Source organism: Antechinus flavipes, chromosome 1 (genome assembly GCF_016432865.1).
Source record: "Antechinus flavipes isolate AdamAnt ecotype Samford, QLD, Australia chromosome 1, AdamAnt_v2, whole genome shotgun sequence".
In the NCBI taxonomy this organism is placed as follows: Eukaryota; Metazoa; Chordata; class Mammalia; order Dasyuromorphia; family Dasyuridae; genus Antechinus; species Antechinus flavipes.
In genome coordinates this window covers 334,450,714-334,471,650 of record NC_067398.1, presented here as the reverse complement: position 1 = coordinate 334,471,650, position 20,937 = coordinate 334,450,714, and the positions used below count along the sequence as shown (strand labels likewise).

The 20,937-nt window shown below is 37.6% G+C and overlaps 1 long non-coding RNA gene across 3 annotated transcripts; it reads left to right on the top strand.

Annotated features, from left to right (window-relative positions):
- The first annotated feature begins 1,330 nt into the window (after nucleotides 1-1,330).
- On the top strand, nucleotides 1,331-16,770 carry LOC127542608 (uncharacterized). 3 transcript variants are annotated; one of them, XR_007948765.1, is made up of 5 exons: nucleotides 1,331-1,908; nucleotides 4,194-4,286; nucleotides 14,213-14,332; nucleotides 15,156-15,398; nucleotides 16,689-16,770. It is a non-coding gene; the product is annotated as an uncharacterized LOC127542608 (long non-coding RNA). The 3 variants fall into 3 exon arrangements; XR_007948763.1 differs by lacking the exon at nucleotides 1,331-1,908 and adding an exon at nucleotides 1,939-2,044 and having other exon boundaries at nucleotides 14,239-14,332; XR_007948762.1 differs by lacking the exon at nucleotides 1,331-1,908 and adding an exon at nucleotides 1,939-2,044.
- The last annotated feature ends 4,167 nt before the right edge of the window (nucleotides 16,771-20,937 follow it).

Here is a 20,937-nt window from a genome sequence, read left to right as displayed (position 1 = left end):
AAGGGATTTACTGAGTTTTAGTTGAAGGATACTGGAAGCAGAAAGAAGGTTGATGTTATCATCGGGAGTATAAGATAGTCCATCTAGACAGAGAGAGGAAATAGATGAGGAATCTGGGAAGCAGATCTTTTTTGCACACAGGCAATGATATACAAGTTCTAGGGGACTTTAGTTATTTGAGTATCTGGGAGATCTTGCCCTCTTCCCAAAGCAGAGTAACTAATTTCTTTTGTTTTATTTCAGTTTTCCAAAAGTGGAAGAAGTGAGAGGAATGTCTCTTTTCATCTGATACTGATCAAAAGAAAGAACTGATTGCTAGGGTAGAAATGATAGAAAGGAATCTTGGGGGAAAGTGACTACTACAACTTGTAGTTTGTGATAAAAAGGAGGAAAGCAAGGCATAATCTGACATACATCCTAAATTTTTGGATCACAAAGTATGGCAGGGGTAATATATATAATGAATATATAAAGTGAAGCTAGATTGTGAAAGGCCTTAAAAGCTAAAGGGAAGTGTTGATGTTTTAGTTAATTCAGTAGGAAAGTGACATGGTCAGATCTATATTTAAGGCAACTGTTAGCGGTGTGTTGGATGAACTGGAACAAGAAAAAGATTGAGGCAAGAGACCAATTAAGGGCTATTGAAATAGTCTACTAAAATGCTAGCTGAGTAGAGGGAAAAAAGGTCAGATTCAAGTCAAGTTAGAAGTAAAAATGGCAAGATTTGGCAAGTGATTGTAATATAGGGTGGAAAGTGAGTTGTAGAGGATAATGCCAAAGTTATGAAACAGGATCACCTTCATGCCATATATGATTAGACATCAGAAGGAAATCTTTTATAGCCATCCAGCCTGGCTAAATATTTAGGAAGAGATCTCATCCCTGCAAGGGTTAGCGACCAGCAATTCAATAAACTATTATTATGGCTATGAAAAGTTTTGCAATCCATGGAAGTGAAGGAAGTTACGAAATCACAGGCCTTCTGAAGTAGATTTGGACCAGTTAACTTGAGATAGAGATACTGTTATTCTCCAGCAGAAATTTTGTGGGTCAGATGAGACTAATTTGACAAGTGTCTAAACGCGACTAGAAAGGGCTTAAAAGACAAGTTACCTGGTGCCTAGGACTAGCCTTTGCTGCACAAAGCTTCTTCACTCTCACCTCGGGACTCAAGCTCTTGGGGATGGGGGAGGGTAAAAGCTGTGGAGCTCCAGCACTTGGTGTTATAAGCGGTTTCACTTTTGATATATTCAATGTTGCCCTTATACTACATCATATAAAGCCTTGAGACTAATGTTTAGGAGAGCTTTTTTTTTTTTTAATAAAGACAAATCAGCAGCCCTGTATGCCTGCGGTTTTAAGAAAGACGCTCGATATTGTGTATATATTTTGATTAGTATCCCATTAGGAATATGTAATTCCAAGCTTTTGGTTTTTTAAATTAATAAGGACAACGTTGAATTTTGGTGTTTGCATGAATTTCTGAGAATATGATTTAAATTTTTCTTCATAGTATTGTAATTTTTCTTTTATTTGCGTTGTGCTAGATGAATTCCTTAAATAACGTTTGTAAAAACTGCAAAGGAAAAAAAAGTGTGTTCTACACTAACCCAAGGAAGCAGCGGAGGAGGGGGGGAAGGGCGCAGGAGAGACAGGCTGCACCGGGCGAAGAGGGAGGGGAGCTGCCTCAGGCTCAGGTTGGCTGGGCAGCCAGGCCTGGCCATTCCGAAGAGACAGAACTACGCACCTCTTCCGACCCTAGCAGCCGAGAGGTTCTAGGCACGCTGACTGCACTTTAGACACACCCACACTTGGAGCCGCGGAATTGGGACTGGGGGGGAGCAGCAGAGCCCGGGAGGGGACGGGCGACCGAGTGACTGACGTTCTCAGGGACCAATGAACAGCATGGTAAGTGTCTAGCCAGGGTGGGCAGAGCTTGAGCGGGAGTTGGGGGTAGGGGAGAGACTTGGACGCGTGGCTACTTTAATTCTTTTGGTTCCTTAGCCCTCTGAGATTAAGTGCTTTGCTGCAGGAGGGGGACGCGGTAGGTGAAGGGGGCGGAGCAGGCGGGGAGGAGTGGGAAATACTAATGCGTCCCCTGGACCCGCGAAGGAAACCCCGTGTCTTCACGAGAGCGGGAGTGAAGCCAGAGCAGGGAATTCAGGGAAGGGGAAGGAGTAGAAGGCGGAAAGGTAGGGAGTTGGGAAGGAGGTAGGCCACCTCCCTCAGGGGACAACCAATGCCTGCCCTCCTTAAGGTCAGGTGATGTGTTGCTAGGCAGATTCTCCTTAGATTTAGCCGTCGGAGGCCTGGTTTTACTTCTCTCTTCTGCTTTCTTTTCCTTTCCCAATTCTTTGATCTCGGGAATAAGAAGACAAAGCACGACAAAGAAGTGTTCTAGCGCAGTATTTGCTTGGTGGGGTAGAGGGGCCGAGGGTTGAGGAAGGTCATGTGAGCCCCCAGGAACTGCAAGCTGATGGGGGGAGGGGAGACAGTTTTCTTAATTGCGCCTGCGCTGGTATGCAAGACCAGAATGTCATTGCCCCTGACGATGTCGGCGAGGGCTCTTGGGCACGGGTCCAATCAATGCCTCTGACAACTAGGGCTCCCCCTGTCGATCCTCAGCTCATAGTCCCAGGTCTTCCGAGCCTCCTATGGTGCTTGACAAGGAGGAAATGTTGGGAATTCAGTGCAGTGTCCAATTCCCAGGCAACACAAACCAGCTCTGTCTGCCACAGGACAGCCTTTGTCTAAGAGTTTACATACCTGGTTCAGGCCCGCCCAACCTCTGCTGCCTCTGGCAACAAACAAACATTCAGGCCAGAAGCTGAACCTTCAGGCATCGAGCAAATGACTTATTGAAAGTAGATTGTTTTCTACTTTAAACGGAGAGTTTAAACAGAAATTTTTTTTAACATATGCAGAGTTCAAAGTTTGTCGGATTCTATGTTTAAAGGTTGAGGATTTGTTTCCAACAGTAAAAATTTAAATCTTGGGACAATTATCAAAAAAGATTGGGAAAAACCCCAGAAAGACCCTCAAGCCCCAAAATTGATATTTAAATTGTAAAGGGATATGTAATGTAAAGGATTATTACAATTTAGTCCTCGGATGCCCTGGTTCTTAGTCTATAAGAATTGCCTTGCACAAAGTTAATGCTTATGGTTTTTTTCCCTTTTGTGTGGGACAAGACCTTTGGCTCAAATACATCAGATAAATTAAGGAGATTTCTCAAGGCAAGGGCAGAAAGGAATTTTATGATCTCTCAAGAAAGGGCATCTCCTTCCCCACAAACAAGCAAGGAGAGGAAAGGCCCAGTTAACAGACAAGAATTATATAGGGGCCTGGGCTAACACTCCCTATAACAGTCTCTCAAAGAAAAGATCCCAATCCTTGTAAACTATAGGATTTCTGGAGAAAGAAACCTGGCTCTGGAGCACAGCCTACCTTCGCTCAGTCTCTAGAACACTGTCTCCATCTTGAGACAGCTTTCACAATTCACTTCATTCACTTTCATAGATTTAAAAATTAAAGAATGGTCTCTTGTCCAAATTTCTGGCACCATAAGTAGCTTTGCCACTCATAAGTTAGCAAATAGTTAACAGTTTTGGTGCCCAGGTTGTGTTTGGAGATCTTGAGAATGGAACAAGCAAGATAAGCTAGGGAATCAGAATATACCTCATTTATCACCTTTATTTCATTTGGACCAGACCTTGGTTATGTCAGCTCTTCTTCCCCCTTCAGAGTTCCCACCCTTTCTCTAGATACTATCCTACCTTGGTCTTTCAACCATAAGATTCAATATTTCTTTGATTCTACCTTTAGGGTTCCAGGTTTTCCTCACTAACTGCTTTCTGCATCATCCTCCAGGAGACAAAATGCCTTTGGAACTTATTATAAAATCATTTTCTTTGTGTATGACTCTTTTTCTACAAGAATGAAGCATCCATAGGAGGCAAATAGAGTGCAAATACTGGGCCATGCAGAATATCCCTATAGGTGCATATTGATCTCTAAATCTGAGAGAGTTACCATGATGGATAAGGAACCATTGCCTTGTTCCTTTCATAGAAAATCTGTCAGCCACGAGAGAATAGGAAAAGATCACCCAATGTGGTTCTAAGGAAACAGCCAGCCAGTCCTCAGAGCTAATGGGGTTTTTGCTACAAAGTCTTTGGCTATTCTTTATACAGATGCCTAGTCCTGAAGGTTGGGAACATCTAGAGTAGATAGACCAGAAGAAGGTACAAGTGACTCCAGCTGAATTCTCAAGATCTAGGTGACAGGTAAGCTTTTTCTTTTCCCTGATTTTGGTCACAAGTCATGTATCCCATCGGACATATTGCTGAGCATTCCCAAATGGCAGATGGTTCCCTTCTCTATAAGAGACTCTAAATTGAATCAGCCCTGCAATGCCATTTCAAGAGTTTTACATGAATTAGCATAGTATGGTTGACCCTATGGACCTGTTTCCTTAATGGCATTAGGAGTTATATTTCAGTATAGCTGAATAGCTTAGTCATTAGGGATACACATAAACAATTCAAAACAGTTGATCAAACAAAATGAGATTTCTGTTTCAGCTCAGTTGTTCCATGAATAACATTTGTTTGTTCGATGGTAGCTTAAAAAAAGATGAACTTTTTAGTACTTGGCAAAAAAAAAAAAATACCTCCAGTATTCTTCTGGAGGTCACTCTTGTATCTTAAGCTTGCATATACTTCACATTCTGGTCATTCGGTTGAAACGTTTAACAAAAATTAACCATCCATTTTGTGAAGAGTATTGTGCTAGATACTGAAAAAGATAAAATTTGGATAAGGTCATTACCTTCCTGGACCTTGCAGTTTAACAGGAGGACATGCATAAAGAGATAACTGAGGTGCATGAGAAAGTGCCATATAAAACCTGAAGGAAAAGTAGTTGTTGCCAACTGAAGTAAGAAATCTATGGAAGAAGCAGAATTTGATTTGACTTTAAAGATTTTCATCAGTGAATGAAAGTAAGAAACTCATTCAAACTTGCCATTCCCTCGAACTGTCATCTTACGAGGACTTATACCATTCATCCTTTGTGCCCTTAAATTATTAGATTACTTTTTTCTCTTTACTTTAGATTTTCATTTTATTTTAGATTGCTCTTTAGTCTTGTATTTTCTCACTGCCTCCTCACTCCTTAACCCATTTCTCCTGTTCTCCTAAGTCTACTGAAATTGCTTTCTTAAAGTTCAACAGTGATCTAATGGCTAAATCTTTTTTTTTTGCCCTTATGAAAAATTTTTTTTTATTTTTTAATTTCTTCAATATTAACCTTTGCAAAACCTTGTGTTGAAATTTCCCCCCCTTTCTCCAACCCTTCCCCTAGATGGCAAGTAGTCCAATATATGGTAAATATGGTAGAAATATATGTTAAATCCAATATATGCATACATATTTATACAATTATCTTGCTGCACAAGGAAAATCAAATCATACCAGAAAAAAAAAAAAGAGAAAAAATAAAATGCAAACAAACAAAAAGCATGAAAATGCTATGTTATGAATCACACTCAGTCCCCCCATAGTTCTCTCTCTGGGTGCAAATGGCTCTCTCCATCACAAGTGTATTAGAATTGACCAGAATCACTTTGTTGAAAAGAGCCGAGTGTATCACAGTTGTACATCAAATCCTTTGACACAAAGAGAAGTGTCATTGGGGGGAAAAGAACAGTTAGATTTGTCTAACTGTTGTATTCTAGAAAATTTTAGGTAGAGAGACAGTTGACAATTTTTTTTTAAATTCAGTTATGTTGTATATGATAACAAAACTATACCATGATCGATTCTGATGGATGTCACGCTCTTCAGTGATGAGATGATTTAGATCAGTTCCAATGATCTTGTGATGAAGAGAGCCATCTATACCCAGAGAGAACTGTGGGAACTGAGTATGGATCACAACATAGCATTTTCACTCTTTTTGTTGTTGCTTGCTTCCATTTTGTTGTCTTTCTCAGTTCTTTTTTTCTTTCTTGATCCGTTTTTTTTTTTTTTTTTTTTTGTGCAGCAAGGTAACTATGTAAATATATTGGATTTAACATATATTTTAATATTACCATGTATTGGATTATCTGCCATCTACGGGAGGAGAGAGGAAAGGAGGGGAAATTTTGGAACACAAGGTTTTGCAAGGATCAATGTTGAAAAATTACCCATATATATGTTTTGTAAATAAAAATCTTTAAGTATTTAAGTATTTAATTATATTTATAATTTATATAATTAATATAAATAATAAATATATTTAATTAATTAAAAAAGAGAGAGAGAGAGAGCCATCTACACCCAGAAAAAGGACCCTGGGAACTGAGTGTGGACCACAACATAACATTTTCACTCTTTTTGTGGTTGTTTGCTTATATTTTGTTTTCTTTCTCTTTTTTTTTCCTTTTTGATCTGATTTTTCTTGTGCAATAAGATAATTGTATAAATATGCATACATATATTGGATTTAACATTTTACCATGTTTAACATATATTAGGTTACTTGCCATCTAGGGGATGGGGGAGGGGTAAATTTGGAACACAAAGTTTTATAAGGGTCAGTGTTGAAGAATCATCCATGTATGTGTTTTGAAAATTAAAATCTTTAATAAAAATTTTTAAAAATTAATTTTTATTTTTGAAAATACGTGCAAAGATAGTAACCTTGCTCCATATTTTTCTCCTTCTTCCCTCACCTCTCCCCTTCCCTAGATAGCAAGTAATCCAATATAGGTTAAATATGTGCAGTTCTTTAAAGTTATTTCCACATTTAGCATGTTGCACAAGAACAATAGGTGCTGATTTCAGGGAATAATGGTCCAGTTTGGTTTGACTGTAGAATATATAAGGGTAAATAAAGAATGTGCAAATAAGTCTGGAAAAGTAAGTTGGAACTACACTGGGAAGAACTTAGAAAATAAAGCTAAAAACTGTATTTTAGCCAATTTGGAGCTATTCTTTAGATCTATTCCTTAGGAAGATTATTTTGGCAACTATATGAAGAAAGGATTGGAGAAGGAGATAGTAGAGACAGGGAAGCCATTTAGGAAACTATTACATTAACTCTGATCAGTGATGATGAGTTTGAAATTGTAGCTGGAAAAAAAGGGACCCATTTAAGAGTTAATGTCAATAAGTGAGCAACTGATTGGAAATGGAAATAAAGAATAAAGAATCATTAAGGACTGAGGATTCCAGCATGGGTTCCTAGGAGAACACAGAATAGGAAAATGTGAAGGAAGGAATATGCTGAGGATTCAAAGTAAAGAGTTCAGTATTATACATGCTGAATTTCAGATGCTGGTAGAAATGTTAAGCAAATGTTAATCTTGGTCCTGATGTCCAGGAAAGAAGATGAGTGTGTAGGGAGTGTTCAAAGGATAGTGAGGCAGTTTGGCATGTGACAAGGCCGGAAAGATCAGGTGGCATCAAATCGTGGAATGTCTTGGCCTGGCAAAGAAATGTGAATTTTACTTAATATTTGGGAGTCATGGAGAATTCTTTAGTGACATGAACAAATCTTTGCATAAGGTAGATTAGTTTGACCTGAGCTTAAAGAATGAATTAGAAAAGGAAAAGAATGAAAACTATGTTATCTATTGAAATAATTCAGATTACTGAAGCTATATCAGGGTAGTGGTTGTGAGAACAAAGAGGAGAAGGATATAAGATATATTGCTGGGGTAGAATCAATAGGTTTAAGTAACCAGCTGGGAATAAGAGAAAAAAGAGCAATTTTCAAATAAGAGAGATTGAACGAATGTTACTGCCAGTAAGTAGAATCAAAAGTAAGGGAAGAGATTTAGAGGAAAAACTTTGGTTTCACATCTGGTAAGTTTGAGGTGCTGCTAAGGACACCCAAATAGAAATGTCCTGTTAACAGTTTCATTTCTGGGACTTGAAAGGAGAAACACTGAATCTCAAAGAGAAAGGGATCTACGTGTACAAAAATGTTTGTGGCAGCCCATTTTGTAGTGGCTAGAAACTGGAAACTGAGTGGATGCCCATCAATTGGAAAATGGCTGAATGAATTGTGGTATATGAATGTTATGGAATAGTATTGTTCTATAAGAAACGACCAGCAGGATGATTTCAGAGAGGCCTAGAGAGAATTATATGAAGTGATGCTAAGTGAAGTGAGTAGAACCAGGAGATCATTGTACAAGATTATATAATGATCAACTGTGATAGATTTGGCTCTTTTCAACAATGAAGTGATTCAGGCCAATTCTAATGATCTTGTGATGGAGAGAGCCATCTGCACCTAGCAAGAGAACTGTGGGGACTAGATATGGATCATAACATAGCATTTTCATCTTCTTGTTGTTTGCTTGCTTTTTGCTTTCTTTTTTTTTTTTCTTTCTTATTTTTCCCTCATTTTTGATCTGATTTTTCTTGTGCAGCTTGATAAATGTGGAAATATGTTTAGAAGAATTGCACATGTTTAACCTATACTGAATTAGTTGCTGTCTAGGGGAGAGGGTTGAAGGGGAGGGAAGGGAGAGCAATTCAGAACATAAGGTTTTGCAAGGGTAGATATTGAAAACTATCTTTGCATGTTATTTTGAAAATAAAAGGCTATTTAAAAAGAAAAAAAGAAAAGAAAAGAAAGGAGACACCAAGATTAAAGAGAGAGACTTGGGAGTCACCTTTGTATTAGCTATAGCTGATGTTGTAGGTGTAGGTATGATTGTGAAGGGAGAGAAAAGAGTAGTAGGGGGCCGAAACTTGGGGGACACGCCCTTTAAGGAATTTGAAAGAGGATAAAGAGGCAAGGAACGAACCAGAAAAGGAGAAGTTAGAGATAAGACACCCAGAAGAAGGGAAGAGAAAATACTCCAGAGGAACGGGTAGTAAGTGTCATAAGGAGAAAGAAAAGGAAAGAGAAAAATGCCATTGGAGATAGTACTGAGAAAGTAACTAGTGATTTTGAAGAGAACAGCTTCAGTACAGTGGAAATGAAACAAAAGTGCAAGTGTTTTAGGATAGAGTAAATTATTGAGTATTGGAGACATTGGGTGTTAATAACTTTTTCAAAATATATGGTAGTGAAGAGAAAAGAGAGTGAGTCAAAAGAAAGGTTTTTGGTTTTGTTCTTTTTCTTAGAATAAGAGATGCCTGAACATGTTTGTGGGCAGTTAAAAAGAAGCCAATGATAAGAAAGAAATTGAAGATACATGAGACAATAGGAATGATTGCTGAAATGAGGTCCTAGATGAGGGAGAGAAAGGGGAAGAACAAGGATATAGATAGAGGGCTCAGTTTTAGTAAGAAGATAAAAAAGGCAAGGAGAGTATTGATATTAAAATCTGGAGGAGGGGAGTTGAGGGAACTTCATTTGTATGATTTCAGTCTTTTCAAGTAAAGTAAGAATTATTTGGGAAGATTTAGTCTGTGAACAGAAACTCAGAAATTGTTCTGGGCAGGATGCCCTCCGATCTTTGAATGTGGTTTGGATAAGAGTTTGGGATGACCCATTTTGTATCTTGAGTATTCAAGAAGTAGAGCTTATTGAACTTTTTCTACTTATGACCCATTTTTGCCTGAGAAATTTTTACATGAACCCAGGTATATAGATATATAAAATAGATAAACAAATCAAATATTTATGGATAATATACCATAATTTTGCAACCCCCACATTCAATTATGAGACCTGAGATGGGGTCACAACCTACAGTCTAAGAAATTGGGATTTAGAGTATGAGGATTAAGATTGAGATTGTGTTCCAGGATTTGGTTCTGCTTGGAGAGGAAATGTAGAAAGAGGCCAACACAGTAGCCTAATAAATATTGGTTACATAAATAAAAAAAGATACAAGGAATTCCTTCAAATCCTAAAAACTTTACTGATAAAAAAGAGCTTTGAAAAGCCAAGTACTAACGGATCATTCACATAGACCTAACCTATAACCTTTGAATCTGGATTTTGGGCATATGAACTATAAACCCAGCACTGACTCTCATGCCCAGAGAATTGGAGTAATATCGGGATATAGGGCCACACTGGGCCTTCTCTCTTTATGGCCTATGCTCAGAGTAGCTAATCATTTCAGTAGTAGGATCTTTCAACCCTCCACCCTTCCTCAGACATGGATTTGGTGATGAGTTAGTGGATATTAAAAAATATAGAAAGACTCCGATCTAAGAATGATAATATTATCCATCTTCAAAGAAAGAGGAAAATATATGTGTGTACATATGTATATATCTGTATCTGTATATACATATGTATGTATGTGCACATATATTTGTATTTATGTATGTATATATAAATATATCTATGTTTAACTATAGCCTGTTTGGGGGAAGAAAAGAGAAAAAAAGAATAAAGTAAAAAGTGCACAGCAGAGAACAAAAGAAAACCTACAGAGAAACAAAGAAAAGATGGACAGTTTGGAATACAGTGTGTAGCATTTATTATATACACTTTCTTGAAGTAGAAATTTATTTTTTCTTATTTTGAATTCTCTCAGGGTCTGCTGTGCACATAACAATTTTTTTCTTTTTATATTTTGTATCTAAGTTTTAAATAAATACACTTTAAAAAAAAGACATGGCTATGATTACCCAAGTGTAATACATGGCTTAACATTATTTGTTTCTCTCTTATAGCTTCCATGTGTTCAGCATTCCCAAGGACTACTTATGAGGGTAATTTCCTCATGTATGACTGCTTTCTCTGTAAGAAAAAGAAATCCACAGGGCAGAATCTGCTAGAAGTACCTGATTATACTTCGTATAGCTACAAGAGCCAAGTAGTCATGGAGGACAAGGATAATTGTGATGAAGGTGCACTCCAGATGTGGAGGACTTGGCATCCAATTGGAATTGGGAGACATTTGCTTAGAAACTTGGGAGAAAGTAAAGGATCACTTCAGTGTAAATATACATATGTTTAGTTGTAGAAGGCTGGAACTCTGGAAAAGTATATTTAAAATAAGGTGTTAACTCAGTGGAATTGATGAAATGATGGTTCTCTAGTTCACATATATACTTAGTACTTAGTATGATGATGTAATCATTCTCTAGTTCAAACATATTCAGTATGCTGTAATGATGTAATTGTACTAAGGTAGATAAGGGCTGAAAAGGACTGGAAATGAGAAATTCCATTTTTGACCAGTCTCATGGTGGCTCTCCTGCCTTCATCACTTCTCCACCTAAAGACCAAGGCCTGTCTGAAGGACTTCCAAGAAAGCTAACCTGAACATTACATTTAATTATTTAGATGTGAAGCATTAGGACAAGGACAAAGGAAGTCAGCCACAGCCTCTGAAAAAACATATCAAATAGAGGCAGTTAAGTGTACTTTCTCTTTAAGTCTGGCAAAGAAATATTTGTAAAACTCTGCCTCCCAAAAAAATTTTTGGGGGAGACACTTCAAATAGGAGACTTGAGTAGCTTGTACGCAGGCAGCTAGATGGTATGGGGAAAGAGCACTAGTCTTGGAATCAGGATGACCTGAGTTCAAATCTCTGCCTCAGATTTTTATTAGTTATGTGATCCTAGACACAGCCTTTTTGCCTCCACTGTGTCACTGTTGATTTATTCCTGTTCCAGTTCTCAGCTCCTTCTCTTGTATAATTTGTTGAAGGTGAGATGGAACTTGATTGCCTTTTTCCTCAAATTCTTACCCAGAATCTTCTAGTTTCACAGCAAGACTGTTGTGAGGCCAGGTCACCTCTCACAAGGAAAATAATTCCATTTAATGAATGTTCATTAGCACTAGCTGTGCTTGTGTGCCCTGTACCCAGCTTGCATGAGATCCGTGGGCACAGCCCTCAGAAGGACAGCGTGTGTTGGGGGAAGCAGTTTATACATACACAAACAAGTTTTCGTTGGTTGTTCAATAGTTTCTGTCATGTCTGATTCTTCGTGATCCCGTTTGGAGTTCTCTTGGCAGAAGTGGTTTGCCATTTCTTTCTCTAGCTCATTTTACACATGAAGAAACTGAGGCACACAGAGTTAAGTAAGTGACTTGCTCAGGATTACACAGCTAGTAAGTGTCTAAGGTCAGATTTAAACTCGGGAAAAAGTCTATACACAAATAACTGCAGTGCAATATAAGACAAAACAAGAATATGAGAGAAGACCCATGTGCTATCTGGGGGATAAGTGGTAGTGGCTAGGAGGTGGGAAATTGGGAAGAGAGTCTGAAGCAAGTGATGTCTGAATTGTTTTAAAATATAGGTGGGAGTTTAGTTCCACAGACAGGAAGGGGTGGGAGGGGAATTTCAGTCATAGGAGCAGTGTGAACATAGGAACAGAGACAAGGAAAATGTGTAAGGATCTGCACACTAGGATATACTGACAGTATTTAGATGAAATAAGCCCCAAAAGGCAAGGTGTTGTCATAGTGGGCAGGGCCTAGGATGCCAAGCTGAAGAATTTGAAGAAATTCCTCGAAGCTGATTTTAGATCAGGCTCTGATTGAAGAGCCAGTGGATGATTTTTTGAACATAATAGTGATATAAATAAATGTACGCATAATAAAAATCCATGGTGATGTCATGAAGGATAAATTTGAGGGAGAGGAATCCAGATCATTTCAGAGATTGTTGTAGCAATCCAGTGAGTTACTAGGTTAATGGCAATCAAAATAAAGAGGCAGCAGCAGATGCAAGGCATATTGTGGAAGTGGAGCCAACAGGTCTTGTTAACTGATTAGTGAAAGACAAGGAAGAGTCACAAAAAACACAAAGATTTCCCACCTAGAAGAGATGTTACTGAACACATCAATGAAGTCAGAAAGAGAAAGATTGTAAATAAAATGTAAACTATCGAAAAATCTTGTGTGCATCTATAAGCAGAGTATCCCAAAAGTCTTCTTGAAGCCTTAAACTATTAAAAGCTTAGTTTAAAAAAATATTTTATTTTTAAAAATCTATGTTGTTAGAGCTTAAAGCTGCACAATAACTTCTGAGACACAGTATATTTAAGTTTTTCCTTGCATCAAGCCTAAATTTTCCTCTGTAACTTTCAAACACCAGTCCTAGTTCTGTCCTTGAGGCCAACGAAAATGAATCTACTCCTTCTTCTATTCCCTTCCAGGTAATTGATGATAACTGTTATCATCTGTAATAACTTCCCCTGAAGTCTTCCTATCTTCCCATCTTGAGATTTAACATACTCTTTTTTCTTTAAACTCCAGGAGTTTTTAACCTGGAGCTCATAAACCTTTTTCATAAAATATTTTGATAAATATATTTTAATGTAATTCACTTCCTGTGTAATCTTATATATTTTATTTTATGCATTTAATAACATTATTCTGAGAATATGTTCATAGGCTTTACCAGGCTCAGAAGAGTCCATGGCACAAGAAAGTTTAAGATCCCTTGCTTTAATTGATCATTATATAGCAGAATCTCTAGCGCTTCACCAGCCTGGTTGCCTTTTTTTGGATATCTGCCTACTTATTAGTGTCCTTAAAATATGATGCTTAGGTCTATAAATATTGTTGACATGATTGACAAATGAGAATTTGACAATTATGTAGTAAAACACCGAATTTCACTGGTTACAGAAATATGATAAAGCAATAAATTTATCAATGTGTAATATTTTTTAAAAATTCTTTTTTCTTGTAATGTTAGTAACAACAAAAATAAATATCAAAATGCAAAAGTATGAAAAAACAATCCTGTTATTTATAGTTTTTAAAATATTTACAATTAACAAAAAAGTCTTATTTGTTTCTCTGTCTCATTTTGAACTTTTAAAGAAAGAGACTCTTTTTAAAGAAAAGAGAACTCAAGAGGCTGGGTATTTCTGGGCTGTACACACTACCACAACCTACTTTTGGGGTTCTTATCTACACAGTCTAGCTTAAAGTTCCTGTATGACAGAAAGCTCATCCTTTGTTCTATTTAACTGTGCTGCTTAAATTTTCCTCCATTTAGGGAATTCCTGAAAAATTGTTAGAGGGGCTGGTACAACTCCTACAAGAAGCAAAAAGCCATGGTACAGAATCTATTGGGAGTGCCATAACCATGTCCAATGTTGTGAATCCATATAGCAAGGGTTCATTGAGAACATTCAATGAGGGAATATTGCCATTCTCCAGACTTAGAGGATTTTGGCAGCCTGGAAAATAAGAAAAATCACCAGTTCCACAAAAAGCCACACAATTCTAGAAGAAAGCAAAGGATCTGTTTAGGAGCATTGATAATTTGTTGTCTTCTCAGATACCATGCATTGAAGTCTTTTCCAGGATTCTACAAGGGAAATGACCAATGAACAAGGACTTCAGCCACAGCCTCAGTCCCTGGAAAAGCATCCTATTAAGTATTACAAGGTGGAGACAGGTGAGCTCACCTTTTCTCTGAATAAAGTATACATTTGTATAGTATACAAATGGTTCCTGTTGGGCACCAGTCTGATTGTACACTCACTTTCCTCCCTTCTCCTGCCCCCTAAATAATGCCTTTCTAAAGGAATCAGGGTTGTTCCCATGTTAATTTAGCTGATATCGATGATATGATGTTGCAGGGTTGCTCTTAGGGCCTATGTGGAAAAAGCTACAATAGCTAATTATGGCATAGAGTTGGAGTTCTAACTCAACTGAGCTAAAAATGGAGGACCCATACTATGCCCCTTCCATAATCTCATCTTTTTTATCTTCCATTAACTTTTTCTCTTTCTTCATCTTTTTCCTTTCCTTCTATCTCCTTTCTTTAGAAAGAACTAAGTTCTGAGACAGCTTTTCTCATCCTCACTACAGGCTTTTATTAGGATACAAATGAAACCTTTCTTTCCCTTATATTTTAAAGTAAGGCAATGTACAGTTGATTTTAAAATTTGAAGGAACATTATCTAGCCCAACTCATTCATTTTAAAGATAAGGAAACTGAGGCTCAGAGAAGGGAAATGACCATTCAATTTTGTGTAGAAATGAGTCCAGTCCAGTTCTCCCCTCTTTCACACTTCTCTATGTATATTAAGGTAAAATGGCCAATTATACCCCAAAGAGATACTAAAGAAGGGAAAGGGACCTGTATGTGCCAAAATGTTTGTGGCAGCCCTGTTTGTAGTGGCTAGAAACTAGAAAATGAATGGATGCCCATCAATTGGAGAATAGTTGAGTAAATTGTGGTATATGAATGTTATGGAATATTATTGTTCTGTAAGGAATGACCAGCAGGATGAATACAGAGAGGACTGGCGAGACTTACATGAACTGATGCTAAGTGAAATGAGCAGAACCAGGAGATCATTATATACCTCAACAACGATACTGTTTGAGGATGTATTCTGATGGAAGTGGATCTCTTCAATAAAGAGAGCTAATTCAGTTTCAATTGATCAAGGATGGACAGAAGCAGCTACACCCAAAGAAAGAACACTGGGAAATGAATATAAACTGCTTGCAAGGTAAAATGGCCAAAAGGCCATGACCTGAAAAACCCTGCTCTGGTGGGTAGCACATTGAACTAGAAGCCAACTATTGCTAGCACCATTGAATTGCATGATCTTGGTCAAGTTATTTCATCCTCCTGAGTAACCTACTCCATCTGTAAAATGGAAATAGTACCATGGGAATGTTATAAGAATATTTATTTCAGTAGTTCCAAAATAAATGACTTTAATCATAAAACTTTTTTCACTAGCACAGGTCACAACCCTCTGCATTATATATAGTAAATGGTCTTCATTTTGCTTTGGCCAGAAATTAATAACTTTTTAGCCAACCCAATGACGAGTCTGAATTTAGCCAAGCTGATCCTTGGATTGTGACGATTGACAGTCCAGTCATTGGTTCACTGGCTTAGCTATCAAGAGCCCAGGTTCATACCCCAGGCTCCCTAGAGTGAGATCTTAGAGGATTAGTGGAAGAGGAAGAAAAGAGTACAGAAACATATACTGCATAGTAATGATAGTAATATTTGCCTAAAGCTGTAAAGTTTACAAAGTTCTAATGGAGAATCCATTTTGCTTGATCACGAAAATTAGTTCTTTTATTTATTTATTTGCTTGTTTTTCAAATTTATTTTATTTGAAGAAACAGAATAAGTAAAAAGAAAAACAGAAATGCAATACAAAACAAAGAACATTATCATGTGCCCAGCAAAACATCAGGGAGTATTCAAAATTTGTAACAACAAATACCAGTTTAAGAAAGTATATGTATTAGTAGAAGAAATTATATTTGTGTCTATCTTTTCTTTACTTCTTTGAAAATTGCTCTTTTCTCTGCTGTGCACCTTATTTACTTTATTGTTTTTTTTCCTCCTTTTATTACCCCCTCCCCTGCCCCAAGCAGGCTGTAGTTAAGAAAGGATATATACACACACACACAAACACACAGACACACACAGGCATACCAAAGGGAGATCCCTTTCATTCTCCTGACCACCCCTAATTAGGGCAAGGTACATTTAAGAAAAAATATATTTATATATAAATGTGTAGACATATATTTATATACTAAATAGATGTACACACATAGGTCTTTCATCTTTTCAAGTTAAATCTGGAGGACCTCTGTTCTGCCCCAAGTCTTCTTCATTTTTCACCAATCTATGTTTGCCCGGAAGTGCAAATTTCTTCTATTTGTGGGGGAAATTGGGAGAGCTTGAAATTTACCAACCTACTCCGCTATCTTCCCAGAATCCTTTGCATATTTGTTATAAAGACTTTGTTTTTTTTTTTTTTCTCTTGTAGATGAGGGAAGAGGAAGAAGGGAAGGAAGAGAAAATAAGTACTTGTTAACTGAAAAATAAAATGAAATGAAAAAATGTATAAAGTCTTTCCTTCATAAGATATAATCATCCTGGACATGTTGAGTACAAATAAGTGCACTTAAATATAGAAAGCAAAGTGAATGATTCATCCAGTCTCATAAGCTTATGAGTTGTAGCTTCCCTTTAACTATAATCATACTACTTAAGCTTCCTTAGGAGTTTTATTACCCAAGGAATTCCTAAGGTTAAGGGCAAGTTCCTGGTAAATGATTCCTTCCTTTAAAAGAAGGAAAAAGTCCTGAAGACCAGGGTCTGTTGGAAGGGCAGGGGCCATGCCCATTGTGGATGCAGGGATCAAAACCAGTAAGAGAGTAACAGTAATGAAGGAAGTATTGCATGCTTCAGGCCTGGAGGACTGGCAGCCATAAGGAAACAGGAGTAAAGCATTAGGATTGTTCTGCAGGAAGCAGCAGACAGGACTTAGAAAGAATAGATCCTTGCTCCAAGGTGGAGATTGGTTCCTACCTGTCTGGATGCCCAGCTCCATGTCACTCACAAAGACTATCCAGGGAGGTCCAGCTGAGAGATTTTTTTTTTTTAAAGGGGGACTTCCATTTGAAATCCCAGTACTTACCAAAGACTCTAGTTAAGAACAAGAATAAGAAAACTCGAACATAAGTTCATTCTTTTTTGTAACTGATGAAGACCAAATACAAAATGTACATATCACAGACACTAAATTCTAACTATATGCAGGGTATTATGCTCATTGCTAGAGGAAATATAAAATTTAGCTATGGGTCAAATTGAGGAGTTTAAGGTGTCTGGGAGGGGGAAAATACACAAATATGGATAACTCTCATGTAATAATATATGCTAAGGTGCAATAGAGAATGACAGTATTCTCCATGTCCCTGACTCTGGGTGGGAGTCATGCATCTTCTTTCCACCTCAGTCACACAAATAATGAAACCCTGGACCTCATTCTCACCCAGGAATGTTTTGTTTGTGTAAGGTTTGTTTTTGTTTTGTTTTGCTAGATAATTGCAGTTAAGTCCCTTGCCCAAACAAGTTAAGTGTCTGAAGCTGGATTTGAATACAAGTTCTCCAGACTCCAGTCCTGGTGCTCCATCCACTATACCACCTGTCCCTCACCTCCACGATCCCCAGCTCTGAAGTTGCTTTTTGCACATAACCTGTTGTTCCATCTCTCCCTGAATCTCTTTGTATGAAACCTATAACTTGTCCTCACTACAGCCTCCATTCTTTCCATCTGCTTTTTCAGACCCTAGCTCCTACTCTGGCTTTGTTGCTGTAGTTGACCAGTTTAACTTGGTGCAGCCCTCACCTGGGTTACTCTCACTGTCCAAATGTGGCTGGCCCTGCTTCATTCTCAGCAGAGCAGCTCTCCATTACGAGTGTCACAAAGCACTTCTCTAGGTTTTCAGACCACCTCCCAGGTCACCCTCCTACTCCGAAGAAGACCTCATGTCAGTCTTTTCTAAGAGCACTGAGGCTGCCTATCAGGAGTTCCCTCTTCAAACTGGAGACCTCAATTCCCTTCAACACCATCCTCTCCTTGCCCTTTGCTTCCATCTGGAAGAAATGGTGGTCTTTTCCCCAAGCCACCAGACCCCTCCACTTGAGCCCTTGTTCTCATTTTCTTTACCAAAATCTTTCCCATTCAGTTGCACCCTCTTTCTTTGTAATCACTAGGCTCTCTTTCTCTGCTGGCTCCTCTCCTGTTTTCCACAAATGTGCCCACATTTCCACATTCTTAAAAAGACCTTTACTTGAGCCTGCTAATCCCCCAAGCTATAGTCTTCCCATTCACCAAACTTCTAGAATAAGCTGAGATAGCCAGGTGATGTGGTGGCTAAGAATGTTGAATTCAAACTCTGCCTCAAACAATTTCTAACTCTAGAGTGGCAAGTCACTTAAACTCTCAGCCTCAGTTTCCTCATTTATAAAATGGCAATAATAGCACCTAGCTCAAAGGGTTGTTATGAAGATCAAATGAGATAACATTTTGAAAACCTTGTATAAATGTTTGCTTTCATATAACAACAAATGGGGTGAGGGTGGTATGTTGTGATCCACATTCAGTTGGGAAGAGCCAGGTCCATCAGAGTCAATTATAATGTGGTCTTGTTGCTGTTTGCAGTATTCTCTTGGTTCTGCTCACTTCACTTGGCATCGGTTCATGTGGGTCTCTCCGAGCCTTTCTGAAACCATAGTTAGGACATTTATTAAGTTTACTTATCACATACAATTTTACTTGTTGCCATTGCTTATATAAATTATTTACTCTGCATATAGATAGTGCACCAATAGAACAATGGTTTGTATGTATTTCACTACAAGAAGGATTAACTACTTATAATATTGAAGGAACACTTTTGGATCTTGTTCAAGGTAAAAATAAGACAAAAATAAGTCTCAAACTTCATTAGTAAGAGTTGTAATAAGATGCAGTGCTGTTTTCCTCTGAGTAGTAGTGGAATCAAAATAATAAAAGCTGACATTTCATATATTGCTTTAGAAAAAATTTAAAGAAAATAAATGTTTGTTTTCAGTTGCCTCTGCTTCCTCAACAATCACTTACTTCTTGGCCCTTTACAATCTGATTGTAAACTCGACCCATCCACTGAAACTCCTCCATCAAAGGTTATTAGCATCCTCTTTCACTAAATCCTATGGCCTTTTCTAGGTCTGCATGTTTTTGACTAGCAAGGTTTTTCCTCTACTGACTAGTCTTTTTGCCTTTCATTTTCTTGACATTGCTGTCTTGGTCTTCCACCTAGGTGTAGAGCCATCCTTTCTCAGTCCTCCTTGCTAAATCATTATCAATGTCCTGTCTGCAGGACTCTGTCCTGGTCTCTCTTCTTTCTACACCTGCGTAAAGTTAGTTTTCAACATTCATTTTTGTAAATCTTTTGCTTCAACATTTTCCTCCTCCCTCTCTACCCTCCCCAAAACATGAAAAAATCTGATAAATATGTGCTATCCTTTTAAAAATATTTCCATATTTGTCATGTTGTGCAAGAAAAATCAGACCAAAAAGAAAAAGAAAACAAAAACCAGAAGAAAACCAAATAAACAAAAAAGGTACAAATAATATGCTTCAATCCACATTCAGTCTTCATAGTTTCCTCTCTAGGTGTGGATGGTATTTTCAATCCCAAATCTACTGGAATTGCCTTGAATTACCTCACTGTTGAAAAGAGCCAAATTCATCATAGTTGATCACATAATCTCATTGCTATTGTGTATAATGAATATTCTCTTGATTCTGCTCACTTCACTCAGCATCATTTCATGTAAGACTTTCCAGGTTTTTCTGAAATCAGCTTGCCCAATATTTCTTATAGAACAATAATATTCTATTACTTTTATATAACATAATTTACTCAGCCATTCCCCAAATGATGGAAATCTACTCATTTTCCAATTCTTTGCCACCACAAAAAGAGCTGCTACAAACATTTTTGCACATGTGGATCCTTTTCCCTTTTTTATGTTTTCTTTAGGAGTTTAGTGAGACTGTTAGATCAAAGAGTATGCACAGTTATAGCCCTCTTAGGTGTAAAAACTCATTATCTTTCTCCCAGAATCTTTCTCTTTTCCAAACTTCCTTGTTTCTGTGGAACCATAAACCTTCCAAGCACCCGTTGTGCAAGCTTAGTCATGTTCTATTTCTCACTCTCCTTCAGTATTCAAGTCCTATCAAAGGCCCAGTCTTGTCCATTCTAATTCCACTCCTTCCCATACAGCTCTTTGTCTGCAGTTATAGGACCACCATCCCAGATCAGGCACTCATTACTCATTGATTGCTGAAGCCTTCTAACTGCCTCAATTCTTGCCCCCTGTTAAATTGAAATTCCTTTTTAAAAAGGTTATTTATTTAGTATATTATTTTTACCTAATTACATGTAAAAACAATTTTTAACATTATCTTTTTTTAAACTTTTGATTTCCAAATTCTTTCCCTCCTTCTACTTCCCGTCATTAAGGTGTACAATTTGCTATAGGTTATATATAGGTCATGAAAACATTTCCAGATTATATATTGGATTTCTTAAAGTACAGTTTGGATTATTTCTTTTTCCTTGTTCTGTAAATTGTTCCTTTAACCCAGGCAACCAAGTTGTTGTTGTTTTGACTAACTCTGTTTTTAACAGACTTTGCGGCTAAGCTACTGTCTGAAAAAGATTCTGTTTTTAGCAGCA